The 21,420-nt window shown below is 38.7% G+C and overlaps 1 pseudogene; it reads right to left on the bottom strand.

Annotated features, from left to right (window-relative positions):
• The window catches only part of LOC106834040 (mitochondrial transcription rescue factor 1-like), an 85,512-nt pseudogene that overhangs the window by 50,043 nt on the left and 14,049 nt on the right, over window positions 1-21,420 (bottom strand).

The raw sequence follows: 21,420 nt of genomic DNA, 5'->3' as shown, positions 1-21,420 counted from the left end.
TTTTACTTCTTTTTCTTGATGAGTCTGCACATTACAATATTTAATACTAAGTTTTCATTTCGTAGTGCATGCTACTTTTTAATGCTCTCTCCTTTTCTCTGCTTTAGTTTGTTCTTTCAACCAGAATTTTAAAAATCGTCTTTTCTTGTCATGTAATCTCACCTTTCATGATTCATTAGTCTGTATTTTCTAGTTTCACTGAGTAAACAAAAACGATGTTCTTTTTATCCTGTTTCTTAGAGGAAAACGTTTTCAAAGGAATGTTTTCTCTTTATTTTTCAGCGCTACAGAATAAATGCAGCAGAAAATGTTTACAAGCCCTAGGTTAGGTTTTCCTCTCCATTCTCTTAATTTTCTACGAGGGCTGCAGAGCTTGTTCGTAAGGAAATGGTCACTTTGTTTTGTGCGAATCCCTTCTCAGTGGCTGAGCTTTCACACTCCTAGCTGTCCGTTGCCTCTACTTGAATTTCTCGGGTTCATTGATCATCTCTCTGAAAATACAATCTGGGGGGCTCTCCTGCTCCTAGGACCTGGCCTGTTAGTTACTGTAGTGGTGTTTCGTCATCATTTATCAGAAACTCTCTGTGGTTCTCTCCTGGCCAGAACTGGAGCAGACACTCCCCACAGCCTTTCCCTTTTGCTCACTTGGGAAGCGATGGCTCTGGAGTCAAGTCACCATTGTCCTTCTCTTCTGCTCCAAGCTCAGCTGCAGTGTTAGGGATTATAGAAGTGACGTGGCTATTGACTGAGAGGTGCTGACGGGGAGTATGAGGAGAATATGCTGTCTGTTTTTAGGAATCTACTTTGATACATTAAGGCAGCGGTTTGAAACGTTTCAGCCTCAGGCTCCTTTGTACTCTGAAAAACAATTGAGGGCCCAAAATAACCCTTGCCTATTGGGGTTTTACCATGTGTATTTACTGCTTTAGAACTTAAAATTGAAAAACTACCAAATCTATCTATCATCTATCTATGCATACAAAATATTTATTTATTGTTTTGTAATTTTTAATCTACTCAAAAATATTGGTAAGAAACGTTTTAACCTAAAACATGATATAAAAATAATTAGATTTTCCAGAACAAACAGCAAATTAATGAAACGAGTAGCTCTATTTTACATGTAATATCTGGCTCAATAGACAATATCTGGATTTTCATATCTAGCATTGCATCCAAACGATTTCAAAATTATGCCATGTAGCTTCTGAAAATTCTTACTTTATACTTGCGACGGAATTGAAATGAAAAAGATAGAAAAATATATATTGCTATTTTTTATGAAATAGTTCTGATCTTGCAAACTTCCTCAAAGGGTTGCAAGAGCCCCCACTGATCCCCAGACCACATTTTGGGTACAGCTGCACTGGGGACTGCGGGGCCACTGTGGGAGTGTTCCTAACACCCTCGAGAGGCACTGCAGAGTCAGGTCACGGTCTTGAGCCACTAGGGTTTCATCCATAGCTCTGCCACCTGCCAAATCTGTGCGCCAGGGCAAGCGGCTTCAAATCCCTGGCCCTTGGGCTCCTCATCAATGTGGGAATGATGCTAATGGCTACTTTTGACTTGTCATGAGAATTTAAAGACGTCTTTCTTAGTAAAGTATTTATGTATCTCATTCCCTGCGAAGTAGCAATCACTCAAAATTATAATCCTTCAGAATGGAATATTTGCATTTCTTCAAGTGGGTAATCTTAACTCTGTGTTGGCTGAACCTTGTCATTTAAATTCCTCTCCATGGAATATAGAAATTGATGGATACTCATCCTAGATTCCGAGAATATATATACGTATATTTACTTATGGATTTCTTTTTTTCCCCCCGAATGTGAAAGATATGATAGAATTTGGTTGAGTAAGGCTCCGTCAGTGACGGCTTGCCTTCCTATACTCTTGATACCTTAGCATTTATTTCTATATCTTTTATTACACTTTCAAATTAGAACTTACTTGGGACTGGGGAGACTCACCAAGAAAGGTAGGCAAATCTACTTATCTATTTGTCCAAGCAACATATTTTGAAACGTTTCTGAGATGCTACATAAATGTAATTCATGTTTATTGTGGAAAGGAACAAAGTGGACATATAAGGAAGATATTAAAAATCACTCCATATTATAAATACTATTAATGTATTTCTCCAAAACATTCTTATTTGCATAAACATGTTATACTATAATATAGTATACAAAATATATCATACTATATCATTCCAAATATTATTGCCTGTTTTATGTGCATATACATACATATAACATCAGGCGTATTTATGCATGTGTGTATATGATATATATACATATGTCCATACACACATGCACACACAGACTCTGTGTGTATATACCTACATGCATATATACATACATATGCATACATACACACATATAAAATTAGATGCTACTCTTCTTTCTCATTTAACATATTTTCCTCAAACCTTAAAAACCATTTATAATTTACCTTAATGTTTCCTTAATCAGAAATCAACTTGTTGAAGCCATTAAAATGTAATTTATTTCTTATGTATTATAGTATGATGGACAAACTAAGGGAACAGATGTCTTGGAATTTTCTATACCATCAAGTGAATGATTTGGAACAAGTCCACTAGAAATAAATTCCTACAATCCTCCCAGTCACTCTTCTTCATCCACTGAAGATATCAGAATCCAATCAGCCTCTCACTGCACACAAGCTCGTGCTATCCGTGATGAGCTAACATCCATATAAATGACCCATCCAGTGTCTGCGTCTGCCAGTTTCTTGTGCTCCTAATAGCTGAAAACCTTTTGTGCCTTCACCACAATCACTCACTCCCAGAGTCATATCCTGACTATTGTTTTTTTGGGGGATAATCTCCACGGATGTCACATTTCCACATGCCTTGTGAGCAGAGGCACCGGCTGCCTTTGTTCTGGATTTCTTTTCAAGGATATTTTTATAGCAAATGGCCTTGGAAGGTGGAGATAGTGTCTTCTTCTAGCACAAAGGGCAGGAATGCTTAGTTACCATTTTAAAGTATTCAGGTTTCCTAAACTCAGAGTTCCTCTCTTGTAACAGAAACTGCTGTGTGTGCAGGTGCTACCTGGCCCTCTTTATGTCACCTTGTGGGGATTGAGCTTTGGAGAACCAGCACAAGAAAATGCTGCTATTCTGGCTATTGCTGTGAGTATAATAAATTTATTTGTCTCTGACCCAAGATTCTTGTTTCTTCTACTAGACTCTAAGAAATAGTGTCAGACTAACTTGTTAGCTAAGTGGAGATTTTCTGGAAGAGGAAGGAAGTGAAAGTATATTAAAAAGGATTTGAGTGAAGCCCACGTGAATTTGTAGTGAACACATTAACTAAACTGTCTGGTCAATTGGGCAATAAACGATCCTGCACTCTATTGTCTGTTAATATGGATGAGTAGGGGAGAGGTTGCTTCCTGAGCCCTAGGAAGTAGGTTCAAAGGCAGTTGCCCAAAAAGTGTCCAATTTGTTGCTAACTCTCCCCTTCACCTAGGCAACTCTCTGGTCAGCTGGTGATCAGCCTCAGGTGCACTTTATTGTAACAACTAGTACTAAGATTCATCCTTGATAGGCAGAAGATTCTGGCCCCTTTCAAACAACACTTACAGATACTCACGCCTACATTGCTACACTGAGCATCAAAGAGGGAAATTTGTGCTATGGGCAAAAACTAGAGAATCGTTAGAACTTTGGCCGCTTCACTTGGAGATGAGGGGCAAGCATGTAACGACTGTTAAGAAAAATAGCAATGGCGCGCTGTGTTAAGGCCCAGCCCCTCCCGAAGTCTATCGTGTTAACCTTAGATCAGTTCAGAGATGATAGTAAAAAGTCCAAGAGTGTTTTTCAGTGGTTTCTGGCTTTATGAGAGAGATTTCCTTGAGACTGTAAAGCCTCAGGGAAGTCAGAAATAAAACGATGGCTGCTCTTCAGACTCTTACTGCCCTGGATACGGTTTTCAATGATGAAGAGAGGAAATCATTGAAGAATGAGAAATTGACCCAATTTTTGCAGTTAGTCCTACATCTGGGGAAACTCTGCCAGCCTTTGTGTTGAATCTGAGAGATAATCTAATAAACATTATCTTGATAATAGAGGGAGCCAATGCCTGGGTAAGACGGACTCCTCCAACAAGGCAGCCACTGTGCAAGTCAAGCCTGTGTGTGTCAAAGGGCACAAATCCCGAGCTATAGCCAGAACGTAATGCACCTACGTCTACTGTGACAGAGTCCCCAGAGTTTTCAGTAACGGTGACATTTCGGCCAGCTACAGAGGTCTGGGTGGACTGAAAACATAGCAAGTCTGTGGTTGAGCCACAAGCAGGCGCCGCAGTGCCCCAAATCCACAGTTTCTCTTCTGTAACCTTTGATGCCTCCTTCCTCCAATATCCCTAACTCAGCTGTTTTAAGGAAGAAATTGAATACATGTGAGGTTGAAGTTTCCTAAAACCCAAGGGGGACTGGAGGCCATATGCACCCTTTTGAGTATGCAGAAGAATTTGGAGGAAAGAAGCCAATAAAACTTTTAGGGCTCTGTTTGATATACACATCCAAGTCACTATTTTACCGGGTCCTGTGGAGAGCAAGGGGCATGAAAATTAATCTGGTAATGTTTAGGCAGGGTTCTCAGTGGAGAAGAGAAGTTGGCATGACAATGTGAGTGTGGTCTTACAAGCCAATTTGATGTGCTGTTCTTATTTCTTCTACATATGAGTGTATAGTAGGAATTAACGTGTTAAGCTTATACTGTGGGCCTTGTAAAAGACAGCAGAGATTCTCCTGATTTGGAAAATCCACATACAAAGAAGTGCTAGCACACTTGGGCCCTACAGCACTAATGACACCTCCAAGATACAAGTTTCCACGACAGCTTACTTTGCTGATTGGAGACCCTGGAAGGGGGAGGCAGCCTTCCCCTAGGGATGCCCTGCGAGGTTTTGGATTCATCACCTTTCTGACATAGCCACTAGGTACACTGGTTTTTAAAAGCAGTTATTAGCTTGCTACTGGGCTCTCGTTGAACCTGAATGCCTACTCCATGAAGGCTAAGCCTCTGGTCTCATATTTCCATTATGGGGTGGATCATCTTAGAATCAATGACCAATAGGGTGGGGGTAGGAGCCAATAAGTCTTGCTTGTAGAAAATAAATGGTATGTGTGAAGGATCTGCCAGCTTTGTCTCAATGGTATCTTTGCTAAACATGAGAAAGCAAACAAAGTGACAGATATCCTTTGGGGGAATCTTTCTCCCCCAGTTTGTCATGTGAAGCAAAGCTGGCTGCTCATTGAGCTCTTCAAGTCACAGATATTCCCATAAGTGCCTGGTCCTGGTCTAGTGATGGTTCAACTAAGCTGAAACCAGATGGTATCCATTGTACTGGTATGACTATTCAAACTCAGTGCCAGCTTTGCAGAACTGAAAATGGATGTAAATGCTCTGCTCATTGGGCAGAACTCAAGGGATTATTATTGCTCTGGCCAATATTCTTCTATGAAACTTATCATAATTTTACTGATTCTTGGGTTGTTACCAATGGCCTAGTCTGCCACTTGGAAAACTACAGACTAGCACATTAAAGACATTCTTTTTTGGGGCCACATGCTGGGGAGAAATATCACAGCTGTTGATCTAATCATTTGGGGCACTCATGTAGATGCCTGGTACAGGCCCATTCTCTGATGAGGCCATCTGGAATCTAGCTGCTGATTGAGCTTGTACACAGCAGATTGCAGGTATTTCTGCCTGGATCCATCATCACCCCAGATTTGGCAATGCATCCACCATTGTAGACTGGACACAAAATAAAGGACTCTATGTTTCTGTTGCAGAGGCTATGACTACATGAAAATCTTATGGCTTATGCCAAATTTGGCTTTGTTTTGTCTTGTGGTGAAGGAGGCCACATTATACTGGGCATGGACCCTACCCACTCTGACAGATTGACTACATTGAACCTTTAAACCAGTCTCCAGGTTATCGATGGTGTCATACTGCTTGCTATTGACACTTGTTCAAGTTATGGTGTTGCTATTACAGTCCAGTCAGCTGATTCTGATGTGGACAGCAATAATAAAATGCATATGTCAAGGCTTCTAAAATGGAGCTGGGAGGCTATTAAGGAAATGGGGCTTATGCACACATATCATATCTCTACCCATATGGAATGTAACTTCTGAACCGGGCTTCACTGCTGCCATCTTGGCCTTCTCTCAAAAAATGTATCTAGTCCCATAGATAAGAACTTTATCCTTAGAGATGGCCTTAGCAACCAATCATGTATAGCTAAGAAGTAAAAGTTGTTGCCAGCACGCATCACAAATCTTGCAAAACAACCTTTGTAATTTATCTCCTTGCCTTTAAAACCCTTGCCCCTTTTTTCTTCTTCAGAACACTTTGAGTTTCTACTTGAATCTGTGTCTCCTGAAGTGCAAATCTCATTGCCCAAATAAATATCTGCTGTTTGAACTGTAGTGAAGTTTTCCTTGATCAACACCGGCCACATACTTGTGGTTCTTGAAACTAACCTGTGTTAACATTCGTTTTCTGCTTTCCAGTCTTCAGTCTGTTAAGAGTGCGACTTTTATAGTAAATATCACCAAGCACTAGGCTGAAAGTCAAGGTATTTGATAGACTTTCCATGCTTCTACCATCCACAGGCTTCTGGTGGTGTTGGGTGTGGTCAGGGCATTATCTACTCAGCCTATCCAAAGAGATTTTAATCTTCTAGGTTATGACCTCTGTTTAACTTGATATTTACTATTTTTTAAGCTCAGTCTCCGTGAAGTTAGATGCTAATTGTAGATTTTTGTCCAGTAGAAAAGATAATCATAATGTTTATGGTTTAATTTATGTTAGCTTCTTTTGTATCTTAGCTATCAATTTCATCCCAACATTCTTTATCAGCCTCCATAAATACTCAGTTTCTTAAATGCTCACTGAACCAGTTTTACCATCTCAATGGTTTTCACTTAAGTGAAACACAGTGGCATGTGCTGTCCTGGATGAAATGCAAAAACCACCCAAGGGGGAAGGACCCTCAGAAAAAGAAGAACAAAGCAAAGTGAGAATCATTCAAAGACAGGCCAAAAACGTTCACAAATGGGAAAAAATGCTTAAGTAATAAATACCTGAACAACAGCTGAATGATGCATAAATTCAGAAGGCATGCCTCTACAATTCGAAGATAGCCATGATAAAAGACAGAGGATTTTTCTAAAGCAAGACAGAGACACTGTCTTAGTTATTCTTTATTCTTGAGGAAAAGTTTGTTACTATCTCTCTTCAAATTATATCCCTTAAATATGTCTCACTGGATTGCCTTTTTTAAACCACTGGTAAGAAATCCTAAAAAAGTCAGAATTATATAAAATCTGATTGAACCAAGGCCTACTTAGTGGTACAAAAAGAAGTGAGTAATTTTTTACTTAAACTTTATTGAATATGACTCAGTTTAGCTATTATATATGTCACAAAGAACAAAGAAAAAAATTTATTGTTTTTTGTTCCAGGAATAGTTTATAACATGCCATTGAGGCTGAAGTCATACTTTTCAATATCAAATTCTGAAGCCATATTTCAGAAGCTGGTTAAAAAATGTTCTAGTAGAAAACATTGGGAACATTCTATTGGGAAGAAATAGGAAAATGTTGACACCTATTCTTTTTAAGTAGAAGATAAGGTTTTCTCAAATGGGTAGCAGTAAACCAAAAGCAACTGAAAAAAAAAACCAATATCAGCACGTATTTTATAGACCTAGGGAAACGAATATAAGCATATGGCAAAATAGATTTTTGGAAATGGAATTATGAAGGAAGGAAGAAAGTGAAAAAGAGGACAACCGAAATAAAAATGTAATGAAATTAGTAAAAATCCCAGAGTCGGTGGCAATAATAATGACACCAGCAAAGATAAATGGTTACATTTAAACTTTGTTGTACTTTTGTACTAATGAGGCCAATTGCAGTTGAAAATAATCTGCTATTTAAAGCTCCTAAGATTGCCGCCCAGGACCATTGCTTAAGGACTATTTAAGTGGTGTTTTTTGATTTTTTTTTTCTTTTTTTTGGTGAGGAAGATTGTTGCTGAGCTAACATCTGTGCCAATCTTCCTCAATTTTGCATGTGGGACACCACGGCAGCATAGCTTGATGAGTAGTGTGTAGGTCTGTGCCCGGGATCCAAACCCGCGAACCCCAGGCCACTAAAGCAGAATGCACAAACTTAACCGCTATGCCACTGGGCCGGCCCCAACCAATTTTTTTTAAACTCCTTTCTAATCTTTATTTCTTGAAAATATTTTCAATTTACTCTAATATGTCTGAAAAAAACAAACCCAAATGAGTGATAAATAAAATCTTCATGCCTATAATGGGAGGAAATCTTTCCAGCATCCTCCTAAATGATCAATTAATTAAACCAAAACCATTCTTTTAAAACTCTTTGACATTTGAAACATCATAGTGACGTTGAGGACATCGCAAAAGAGAACATTTTAGGGAGAATATTAAGATGTTGAAGCGTCTTAGCTACTCTCATCTCATAGTTTTGCAGGCAACGTAAAGATAGGAGCAGAAAGGAAAAAAGCTTTTTCTTAGTGGGGTTCAGCATATGGTCTAATAGTCAAGGTTGATGAAGAAATCTGATGATTGTGATCCTTGCAAGACTGTGAAATCTGACTTATCTGTCCAGGTTTGTAGAAATTAGCAGGAGTCCTAGATGGATGTCTGTTGATTTGCTTGGTGTTTCCCCTGCTGTCTGCAGATGGTCAACACTCGTACGGGCGAGTGTCCAGGCTGTATGCAATCACAGTCACGCTTTCTCCCTAAATGACCTGCATGCGTCTATATAAACAGAGTCAGTGTATTTTAAGATGCGCAGCATCCCCTTCATTTCTCCTTCCTTTCTGGTGGGTCTTGAGATGCTTTCGTTTGGAAAGTGATAGTAGGTTAAGCACAAGCTCTCATAGGGTACATTTTGTATTTTATATAGTGCCTTCAGGAGAAATAACAGTCATGATACAAATTTCAAGTTCTGCAATGAAAGAAAAACGGTGAAGACATTTGTGATAAGTTAACATTTGAAGACCTTTGGAATAGAATTGATTACCCTAAATAACCTTGCTTAGGATCAGTCCTACATTCAACAAGGCAGAGAATAAATTTTCCAGATAGCTTAGGAATTTCCTCTGGTGAGTGAGTGGTTGATGCTTTTCCTTATAGTTCACTTGGGGATGGAGTGATAAAAGGCTAGAAATTAAAATCTCTTAATACTAACGGAAAATATCCCGAGTAGATTTTGATTTGTTAAGGAGAGCATCTTAATGGCTTTGCAATGTTCTGATAGGCTAAGAAATAGTTTGGGGCTTAGGGAAGAAATGGACACTCTTTTAGACATGAAATTAGTGAGAGTTCAAGACGTACTGCATGAAAGAGAAACAGAGAAGGATCTTTTGAGGTATTTGGGGGTGGAGGGATAAAAAGAAAGTCAGTGAGAGACAAGGAACAAGAAAGAGAGAGAGTGGCACAGAAGTAAGATGTACACAGCCAGCTGGAAGGTCTTTGTGGTGAACACTTTTAAAGCATGGATGAGTAAGACTGTACTATGCAATGCTCTAATCCTCCAGAGTTTCTCCAAACAGGAATAACAAACATAATTGAATTTATTGCTTAAATAAAGTAGAAGAGGGAGAAAAGAGGTACAACTCCTGGGGGAAATGATGCATTTATAAGAAGCGAGACCAAAACAGAGATGTGGCACTCTGTGGAAACAGAATATAGAACATAACAGTTCTGGGAGAACCATAAGTTTTCGGAGAACCATAAGTTTTCTGAGAACCTGTGTATGCAAGGTAAAAAGTCACTCTCTGTCACACGTGGCTGTCCTAAAAGGACTGAAGATACTGACCTTAAATATTAATGAAATGACGACTACAGTATTCTGGAGGACTCAGGTAATATGGGCTCCAAAATTTTTTTAAGATTTTAACTAAATGAATATAAATTAAAATTTTTCCTTTGAATACTATTTATTTTTAATGGCTATTTATACTTACCTGATTTGTGTTGGTTGAAATGGGTCATATTCCCATTGACCTTAACAAGACTCCTAGATATAAAATGCATATTCATGGTGAGATAGAAAGAATGACTTAATATTTTTAGAAATAAGTATCCAATGCTTTTTTAATAAAATTAATTCAAGTTTATCTCACACATCTAGAGAGGCTCAAGAGTAGCATAAATGCATAAAGGATACAATTAATTGCATTCTTACTTCAAGATAATAATTTGTCATTTCTCCAGGTACTACCGTGTTTATCTCAGTTCCCTGGTAAAGCTTGCTGCTATCGCATGCCATGAGGCTATTGTGTAATTTATTAGAATGGAAAGACTATCTGGTTGAAAAATAATCTTTCTCTAAAGTTCTATTCTTCCATGAAACCCATTAGTAATTCTTATTGTCTGATTTGAATAATGTGACAAGTCCAAAGCTTGACAATACCTAGTGCAAAACACACTCACCTTTATCCTGCCAGAGCTGTGAGAGTAGTGAGATCACAGGGGTAAAAACTCCTTGAGCTTTTGTAGAATTACTCGTGCGTGACTTTTGACAATGCAAAATTTCATCTTATATTTAACTCCTTTTCTTTCTCTCACACACACTGACACACACATTGTGCTATGTAGGAGTAACGATATAACACAGGGAGACAAATGATGGAGAACATTGGAGTGGAAATTGAAAATTCCTTCTAATTTTGTAGAACAAAGACAGATGGCATCTGAGTATTTCCAGGAATCATTCAGGGTTCAGTCAAGAAACAGAAGTCACTTAGAGTAAGTGAGTTAGGGGAGGAAAATGATAGTTTAATACTTGTTAGAAGACTGGAGAAGCTTAAGTCAGGAATTTTGAAGGGAATGGAAGAGCAATGCTTGCAGGCAGGCCGCCACTTGTCTCAGTTGCCTGTAATTCCAAAGTGGTCCTGTAGAACCTGAGGATTCTGGGTACAAGCTCTCATTGTCCATTTGCTGAAACCCATGTCCTTGTTTTAGGTGCTTAGGAGAACAATGGTTTCTTCCATTTTCTATATCTTGTGAATACTTCTCATTGACTAGAATGAACTCAAATCCTACTAGAAACTAACTCTGGGTGATAAACTTGAAAGATTTATTTTTCTGTAGTAGATGATACCAAATAGCAACAAATAATATCTGGCAACTGAGTAAAAAAAGCGTGCTGACTTTGACAAATTTGTGGTACATTTTGAAGTGTCAGGGAATAATTATGAAAATTACAATAATCACTCCTTTAGGAAAGTTTATATTTTGGAGAGGAAATATAAACACTCATAAGGTTTAAAATAAATCAGGTAACCACTCTCTGTAATGTCCATAAATTTGCTTAATAAAAGGGATTAAAAGAAAATATTTTTATATTTGCTCTCATTAAAAATAAACTATATGGGGGCTGGCCCAGTGGCCGAGTGGTTAAGTTTGCGCGCTCCGCTGCAGGCGGCCCAGTGTTTCGTTGGTTCGAATCCTGGGCGCAGACATGACACTGCTCGTCAAACCACACTGAGCCAGCGTCCCACATACCACAACTAGAAGGACCCACAACGAAGAATATACAACTATGTACCGGGGGGCTTTGGGGAGAAAAAGGAAAAAATAAAATCTTTAAAAAAAAAAATTAAAAAAAAAAACTATATGAAAAAAGACAGAAGAAATTAATTCCGAAGGTTACTTGCTGTGCTGAGGGGTGTGTGGGGAGATTAGCGGCTCTACAGTTAGTGGAGATCAGTATGAGGAAGTTTTCAATACACAGTCTTTCATAATGTTTTAATGTTTTCAAACTTTGTGATTGTGATTTTATTTCCCATTCAAACAAGACATTTTTAAAAGTATGATTTCTTCAACATGTGTAATTTTTCCCTGATACAAACATCATTCATAAGGGCATATCTATAGGATAAATTCTTATAAGTGAAATTGAGCCTGAGGCAGTATTTATTAAAGCGTAGTTTGCAAAGAGGCAATATTAGTAACATCTGGGAGGTTGCTAGAAATGAAAATTCTTACTTTCCACCTCAAACCTACTGAATTCAAATTTCCAGAGGTGGGACTCTGGAATTTGTATTAAATGAGCACCTTAGGTGATACTTATGCATGTTGACCTAAATAAAATATTTCCATACATTATGGGCAAATCTCCTTCTTGAAGGTTGGCGCCAATTTACATTTTTTCAATAATACATTTCCTGTATAATACAAGGTATTATCAAACTTTGAGATTTTTGGTAGATGGAAAACGTCACTTTAACTTTTATTTGTACATCTTTTCACATCTTTAAAAAGTGCTCATAGTTCTTTTACATATTCTAACAGCATAGATTTATTTGTATTTCATATAAGTGGAATTATACATTATGCACACGTTGATGTCTGACTTATTTTGTTCAACATAAAGTTTGTGTGAATCATCCATGTTGTTTGTGTGGTTGTAGATCATTGATTCTCACTTATCTAAACCAGATATTCATTAATATGAATGTACCAACATCTATTTATCCATTCAAATGAGGAATGGTTTTAGGATTCCTTGAAATTTGGTGCTGTTATAAATAGTGTAGCTGGCAAATTCTTTTATATGTCTTTTGGTAAATATATGAGAACAGTTCTATCAGGTATATATTTTAGACTAGAACTGTTGAGTCATTCCCTATGCGTTCATCCAACTTTAGTAGATATTGCCAAATAATATTTCAAAGTAGTTGTACAAATTTACTTCACATCTGCTGTGAATAAGATTTCTTAATTGCTCACATCCTTGAAAACATTTGGTGTCTCAGCCTTTTTAATTTTAGGCATTCTTGTAGCGTGTACTGCTATCTCATTATAAGTTTAATTGCGTTCTACCCTATGACCAATAAAGTTGAGAACCTTTTCATGTTTAATTTTAATATCCTTTTTAATGAAGTATCCTTTCTCCACGGGAAGCCTACACCCAATGGCTGGCTGATATGGAGTATACAAATGCCTGTGTCCGTTATCTCACATCAGGGACAACTCTGAGTGGATAGACCAGCCAGAGCTCTCCGTGAGATTGAATAAGGCCTATGTTGCAGTGGCTTCCCAGTTCAATTTCTACCTCTGACTATCCTGATTCTCTCAGTCTCTTATTACCCGATGCCCCCACTTGCATGAAGGTTTTATCTCAGAACTTCTTCCCCAGAAATCCCAATCTATTACCAGTTGGTGCCATGAATGATCCTTGGAAGAAGACTTTAAATTTTATTTTAGATTTTAGTATGGGATCACCTGCTGATCAGCTGTCAATAAAGACCACATAACTGGTGTTGGTGGAGTACTGATAGCACCAAGAAAGTTGTAGTGGTGCAATGGTTAGAACTTTCACTGGAGGTGGACCAAGGGGAGATATTGATGGGTAGAAAAAACTGGTGGAGCTGTATCTCACCATTTTGGGAGTAGTTTGGAAGTAAAAATAAGTATTTAGGAATTTGGTGGCTGATGCTGGTTGTAATGGTGCATTGGAAAAAGCGGATGAGAGGCTGAGGGTGATTACTCACCGATTTAAGAAGTATGACAGAGGCTCTACTTAGAAGCATATAAAAAATTTCTCTCTTACAGTTAGAGGACCAAAAAAGCTAAGACTCTGGCACTAGGATTAATTATAACGGTATCAGAGAACCACAGAAGTTCCTAGTCTCAGTCTTGGAAATTTCCTGGAGTGAAGTCTGGCCTGGACTGGGAAGAATGGGCTTCTGAGATGTGGGATACAGAAATATGAGTCAATGCATTTAGTCACTTCAAAACTCCAGATCTCTCTGAAGATCTCTCTGCACAAATCTCTCTCCCTCCTTTTTACAGGCTAGCCCTCCATGCTTGAAGATGATGCCGCAGCTTATTCCTTGTAAGAAAAATATGCACTTCCCTAAGAACCTAGTCTAAATTCCCATCTCCCAGCTGCCAAACGGTCAATTTTTAAGCTAGGTCATAACATAACACTACTATGGAAGATTTCTGCTTGCTAAGAGAAGAAAGGAACTATAAATTTTGAAGTAGCTGCAGGATCAGCCAATAGGAGCTGAGAGAGTATGCATGGGACTAAGGTGCTCAGTCAAGAGAGGTGGAATATGAAGTTGAGTCAGAGAATATTTAATAGCGTGGAAGTGCTCCCCTGTGACACACGATTTAGTGCTTCAGCAGCATCCTCAGAAAACACTGTTGTGAAGGTAAATTTTACGTGTCTGGGCTATGAGGTACCCAGATATTTGGTTAAACATTTTTCTGGGTGTCTGTGAGGGTGTTTCTGGATGAGATTAACATTTGTTAATTAACATTTATTAATTAACATTTACTCAGTAGCCTGAGTAAAGCAGCTGGCACCTTCCACCCCCAGTGTGGATGGGCCTCATCCAATCCATCCAAGGCCTGAATAAAACAATAAGGCTTAGGAAGGAAGAATTCATTCTCTCTCATTGCCCAACTGTCTCTGAGCTGGGACATGGGTCTTTTTCTGCTTTTGGACTCAGACTGGAATTTACACCAGTTCTCCTGTTTCTGAGGCCTTCCGACTCAGACTAGAAATACACCATCAGCTCTCCTGGTTTCCAGCTTGCTGGCTACAGAGCTCTTGAGACTTCTCAATCTCCATAATAGTGTGATTCCCTATAATAAATTCCCTATAATAAATAAAAAAAACAGCTATGTAAATAAATCGCCTATTGGTTCTGTTTCTCTGGAGAATCCTATAATGGTCCTCACTAAATGAAAAGGAAGAGGCAGGAAGAGAAGGAAGAAGTGAAGCAAGAAAGGTGGCCCACGTTAAAAGATGTAGAAATGCCAGAACTGCAGTAGCAGAGAATTGAGTAAGAGATCACAAGGCTTAGATACTCAGGCACATTAGTCTGAAGACATTACTTAGAGCTGGAAACTACCATTGGAAAATGTCCTACGGAAGGGCACAGAGGACTCTATTCATCAAAGAGAAAAGGAATATGCTAGTGAGGGGCACCAGGAGCAATGAGAATCTCAGTAGTAACTGCCCTGTGTAGGCCAGGGCTAATGATCAGAAGTGCTATTGTACAACTGGACTCCCTTTTTGTAATGGAGATAACAGGATGCTGAAGTAATAGAGGTCAAGACATGGTGCTCAGTCATCAGAGGGTATGAAGGAGCAATTATTGTAATGAATTTCAAGTTCAAAATGGCAGCCAGACAAGCCTGATGTAAGACAATTATGGAGATTGTTAATAGACATGATGAATTTAGGAAAAGAATAGATTGGCACCCAACAGGGCTATTATTTAATTTACAGAATAAAAAGAAGTCAAGAATGGATGATCAGCCAGCTTAGGACAGTTATACCATTGAAGTTTTCATCCCATACTTGGTTTTTGTGGTTTAACCAGTTTACGGTTCTGTAAACCTTTGAAGAAGTAGCCTTATTTACAATATGAAAGCCCTTGTATACGGTTATATCTCCAATTCTTTAATGGCTATTTATTTAGGTAACCATATCTGGCCAAGTGGGAATATCCAGACATTCTGAGAATTCAAGACAGGATTTGAGTCAACATTAATACCCAGGGATCTGAATTTTTATCATGTATTATCATGATATCATGTATTGTTGTGTGCCGCCCCCCAGTAGAGTAGGGATATGTGAAATGGACTCTAACAGGTAATTGGAGCCTTGGTAGAGATCATAGACCCACACAGTGGTCATTTCCCCTGTTCTTAAAATGTAAAATTAGAGTTTACATACTTGTTAGTTAGCAAAAACTTCATATCTGTCCTTGGCATGTGGGATAAGAACTATTTTAGTGGAGAAAGTCAAATGGCAGCTTCTGATTTTGATCTTCACTCTAACCAAGATAGTAAATCAAATAAAATGTCACAGCCCAGGGGTATGGCAGAGAACAGTGCCATCTTTGAGGGAGACAGGCATGGTAGTCCCATCATAACCCCATTTAATTCACCTGTCCATAACCTACAAAAGCCAAAAGGATGTTGCCATATAGAGTGTATGCCACAAAATCAGTTTAGAAGTATCTCTCACTGGAGCTTCCAAGCCAGATGTGGCATTTCTGAAGAACAGATTAACAGTTTCAATACACAATATGCAGTCATTGATGTGTAAATTGCATTCTTTCCCATCCCTGTCAAGGAGAAGGATCAGGAACATGTTACATTCATGCAGGAGTGTATCAGTCAGAGTCCTGTTAGGCAACGGAGACCACACAGTATTCGAATAGAAACGTTTAATATAAAGTATTATATTAGATTTCTATTGCTTCTGAAACATATTGTCACAAACTTAGTGCCTCTAACAAAAGAAATATATTCTCTTAAAGTTCTGGGAAGCAGAATGCAATTTCACTGGACTAAAGTCAAGTTACTGGCAGGGTTGGTTCCTTCTGGAGGTTCCAGAAGAGAGCCCATTCTTCGCCTCTTTTAGCTTCTAGAGGTTGTCAGCATTCCTTGATTTGTGACTGGGTCACCCCAATCTCTGTTCCCTGGTCCCACTATCTTATCCTCATCTGTAGTCAAATATCCTTTTGTTTACCTCTCATAGGCTACTTGTGATTATGTTTAGGATCCACCTAGATAATCCAGGATAATTTCTCCCTCTCAAGAATCTTAACTTAATCACATCTGCTGAGTCCCATTTCACTCAGATAATGAGTTTTGAATAAGGTAACATAATCACAGGTTGCAGGGACTAGAATGTGGCTCTCTTCAGGGGCCATAATTCAACGTACCAGAGGTATTATCAGCAAAAGACTGGAGTAGTGGGGCACTGGCTGCTAAGAGGAAAAGAGAAGTCTAAAGAATACAAAGTAGCAGATGTAAGCAGCAGCCACTACCCCCAGGAGTGAGAAAGAGCTCACAAACAGACTCCAGAACGAAAATACAGGTCTAGTTAGAGGGCACAGCCACAGCTCAAGGGATAGGAAAGATGTTTCCTGAGGTTCTATGTTGGTAGGATTCATTGGAAAATTTCCCTCTGGATTATTAGGAATAGCTGTTGAGCCAGGCATCCTCATGGTGGCACTTTGCTGCAAAGCTGCCTAAGAAAGGACCTGGGGAAGCTTTTCACAGGGAAGTACCCCACCCAGTGACACTAGCCACCAAATTACCTGAATAGGGTAGACCAAGAGATGTCAGCATGGAGAAGGGCTCTGCCACTCTGTTACGAGGCTGTCTTAGTGGGTGCTGGGGGAAGCTGCCTTTTGTAAGGTGCTACATTCTCCTGGTTGCAGGTTGCTGAAGAAAACAAAACAAAAGAAAACTACTCACTGCCTGATGAGAGGAGCACACAGAAACAAGGGAGAGAAATCTCGTCCTCTGTCCTTGTCCCTCGGTGCCCTCTGTTGACAAAATTGAACATTGTGCCAGCTAGCAAAGTAGGAACATTTATAGCTCCATATTTTTTCAAAGCAAACAATGAAAGGTGCATTTGGAGTTGAGAATCAAAAAACTGATAAATGACACTGTCCACCTATTTGGATACCCAGCTTTTGTATGTACATTTCTACATACTTTTGAACTTCTACACATTAATAAAATAGTTTTGTATTTCCACAATAAGATACAGCTTTCCTTCTAACAAGTGAAGAAGTTCTCACTATAGCTCCCAAATGAGGAAGTTCACAATCCCAATAGTCATTGTAGCCATTACACTCTAAATTAATCTTGCGTCAAATTCACTGCAATCCCAATGAATATTGGGTTCCCTAAAGACTAAACCTCCAACTTCTATATTAAAAAAAGGAAGAAGGAAACAGAAAAATACAGTGGTTAGTACAGACAAATAAACACAAACATATAATAAGCAAAGAGAAACTATGCTAAGCGACTATAGTCCTTGTTTTGTAATTGGTCGCAGGCTGTAACTGACATCTATGGCTTCCTTCTACTCAAATACCCATTTGATACTTCTCTCCTCTCAGCCAGAACCTCAGATGGTCAGTTTGCTTACTTGAGAGAGTGACCCAAAGCCTCTGAATCCTCAACATTTCTTTTCTTTTTTTTTTTTTTTAACTGTAGGTTTCCATTAACTCTAGGCTATGGAAGTACTAAAAGTTTTCTTGGAAGTTTTGAGTTTCAGAAATAGTCCTTTCTGCTCTCATTGTATAGGAGCAACCCAATTTCCCTTGATAGCTGGGATTAATCACTTGACCTTTAGAATAACCCCTGTTTCTGCCTGTTGGTTTAGTGGCATAGGAAACACAAAAGGCCAGGTGGTAGTCTCATCTTGTTAAAGCATTACCATCTCAGGGATTAATGACCCCAAACCATGAGAGTTCAATTTTGCTTGGATGGGAGGCAAAAATTCTGTGAGGAATTGAGTTTAATAGTGAAGAGCCACTTCTCCTTCCACTCCTTGACCCGTGAACCCACATATTCTGGCTGTGGCGGAGATATCACTACGTAATGGTCTCTGATTTGAAGCGTATACTCTGTCCTGTAAGAGGGAACTCTATCCTTTAAGGGTATTTTCTCCCATCTGGCAACATACCAGAGTTTTCAGTAAGCCATATTTTAATAAGACCAAGGGCTAATTGCTTTAATCATTTTGTTGTGAATGAGCTCCTTGTCAGATGGTATTGGTAGGGCAGATACCAGGATGATGGATAATGTTGGCAGGAGCAATACAGGGAGGGAAGACAAATCCATATCCAGAATATGTGTCCATCCACATGAGGAGGAATTTTAGTCCGCTCTGTGATAAAATAGGCCTGATGAAGATCTCCCAAGAGAATGGTGCCATATCAGGGCTCGGTGTTGATCTCTTCTGTTGATAGAACAGCCACTTAACAGTATCATTAGCAAGGTCAGTCTTGGAAGTTTGTGTTACTGAGCCATGTGAAGCCCTTATCCTCATCATCCTTGGTCATTATCTCTTCAAGAATTGCTTTCCTCCCATTCTCTTTCACCTATTCTTCTGAGGCTTCTACTGTCTCTATGGGAAATTTTAAAAATTTTGCCTCATATGATTCTTTTCCTTTTTCCTGTATTTTATCGATTTTTCTTTTCCTGATTTGATCTGGCAATGACTTACATTTCAAATAGTTTATTAACTCTTTCTTCTGAGTCTCATTTGCTTATTACACCCATTTATTAAATTCTTATTTTGAAAAATATTTTCTTAGTGCCATAATTTCCACTTGATATGTTATATTTCAGTTGCCAGATGAAATAGAAAAATCTTGTCATCTATCCTACGGAACATATTAGTCACAATTATTTTAAAGTCCATGTCTAAAAACCTCATTATCTATATCACCTGTAGTTTTATTTCTATTCATATCTCTTGTTCCTGCCTCCATGTATACTTTATAATTTATTATTGAATGCTAGACATTCTGTATTAAAAATCATAGATGCTCTGCTTGGTGTTATCTTCCTACACTGTGTATTGTTTTTCTACATTAGGCATTGAGAGTAAGGGAAGATAAATAAACTTAGCATGAGATTTGAGCTGATTTAGAGCTAAGTTTCAGTCTTTATGAAAGCTACTCAACCATTACTCCTGTAGCATAGTACTTGAGGATTCTGAGGTGAAAGCCCGGTTTTTGCCAGAGTCATTGACACACTCTTTCAGGTACCTTAAAAATCCAAATTCTGCCACCGCTCTCTAGAAGACGGTCAAAAGCTCTGCTTGGCTTCTCAGCAGTTTGCCAGCTGCTTGTGAGTAGTCAGATGTCTCAAGGGGAAAACTGACACTGAATGTCAAGATCACTTCTCCTTGCTTCCTGTCTTCCCATGATATTGGCCTCAAAAGTCCCTACATGTCTTGAGATCTCTCAGTTCTGATTTTTGTCTCTCTAGCTCCCTAAGACCACCAAAATCTCTATCCAGCTTCCAGCATGTTAGCCACGGCTTTGTGCTCAGCTTCTTAGCTTCTAGGCAGCAGTCTTTGAAATAGCTAGAGGAGAAAAGCTTGGCACAGTGTTGGGTTTGACACAATATGTTTTATCTCTTCAACTTCCTTGGTCAATCATGTCCTAGCTTTGTGGGTAATTCTCAAATGTTCTAAAAGACATCATTCTTTTCTGTCTTTGTTCCAGCCTTTGTCCTTGGTGGATAGTTTATCTGATAGAGGTTTGTAAACAATAGCCAGACAGAGCTTTCCATTTTTGTTGGTAAATATTTAATTCTGCTCCTGTTGAGCTTTTTCATCAACTAGATCTCTCACTGTGCATCTTCTCTCCACTTCTTCCTACTGTCACGGCTTTAGCTTCAGCTGCACTTGCGAGTTTTGACATCTTAAGATCATACTTTTCTCTTAGAGTTCCTGAAAATGGAGTGTATATTATTAAGATCATGATTATTATCATTTTTTATTTTTGCTTTTTTTGGGTAACTTCCAATAAGGGAAGTGGAAGACGCAGTTTAATCAGCCATCATCCCGGGAGTCCAAGCTGTAGTTTTTATGGTGGTTCATATATTTGTCTTTGGACGCAGTACTCTTGCTGATGTATTTATGTGAAAAAAAATATAGCATAACAATACATAAATACAAAATACCTTTTTGCTTAGATTGAAATAATGACAATAAAAGTATCAAACGTTTCTTATCTATTAAGTATATACTATTTTCCAGAATCTGTGAAAACAAGTATGAACAAACTGTGCCTTAAAGCAGTACGATGTGAGAAACATGTGAGTAGAGAGATGTTTCCATTAAGTGTGTGCAGCACTGTGTGTGCCCCACAGCCAGGCAATGGTTTTAGCACAGAGATTTGACTTCAGATACGTCTAATTCAAGCATCGATTGAATCACGTTAGTTGAGTCAGTTTGATCTCTATATTCTCCCTAAGCCCGAATTTCATCATCTGTAAATGAGAACTTTGTGATTATTAATTGCAATAATGTATATAAAATGTTTACCACAGTAAATTCACAAATTTAGAGCTCAACAGTGCATTTGGCCAGCACCGTTATCATAAAATATTCATGTTGCAGGAAAGTAACCAAAGTTTAGGATACGGGGAAGATGTCTAGAAAGAGTAGGGTTTCAGCTGAACTCTGAACACTGTTCAAGTATTCCAGCATAGAAATGAGTATTGGAAGAAGAATCTGAAAGAGAGGACATAATATGCCACTTTTACAGGCATCGGGCTCATCATGCAGTTGGAGGCCTGTTCAATGCAACTGGCATGGAGGCGCTGTTATGAGGGCCTGGGTATCAGGTGCAGTCAGACCATGAACAGTCTCAAAGATCGCTAATGCATTTGGATTTTATCCTGTTGATTGATGGAGAGATTAAAATATTTTAGATTGAGCAGTTAGGGTAATCAGATTTTCATTTAAGGAAAAATATCTTGGCACAGTTCACGTGATGAAGTTTGAGGACATCACATACAGCTTGTATTTTTCACTAGTGTTG

The sequence above is a fragment of the Equus asinus genome, chromosome 2 (assembly GCF_041296235.1).
Source record: "Equus asinus isolate D_3611 breed Donkey chromosome 2, EquAss-T2T_v2, whole genome shotgun sequence".
In the NCBI taxonomy this organism is placed as follows: Eukaryota; Metazoa; Chordata; class Mammalia; order Perissodactyla; family Equidae; genus Equus; species Equus asinus.
The sequence above is the reverse complement of the archived record's forward strand: the minus strand, read 5'-3'. Positions and strand labels throughout refer to the sequence as shown.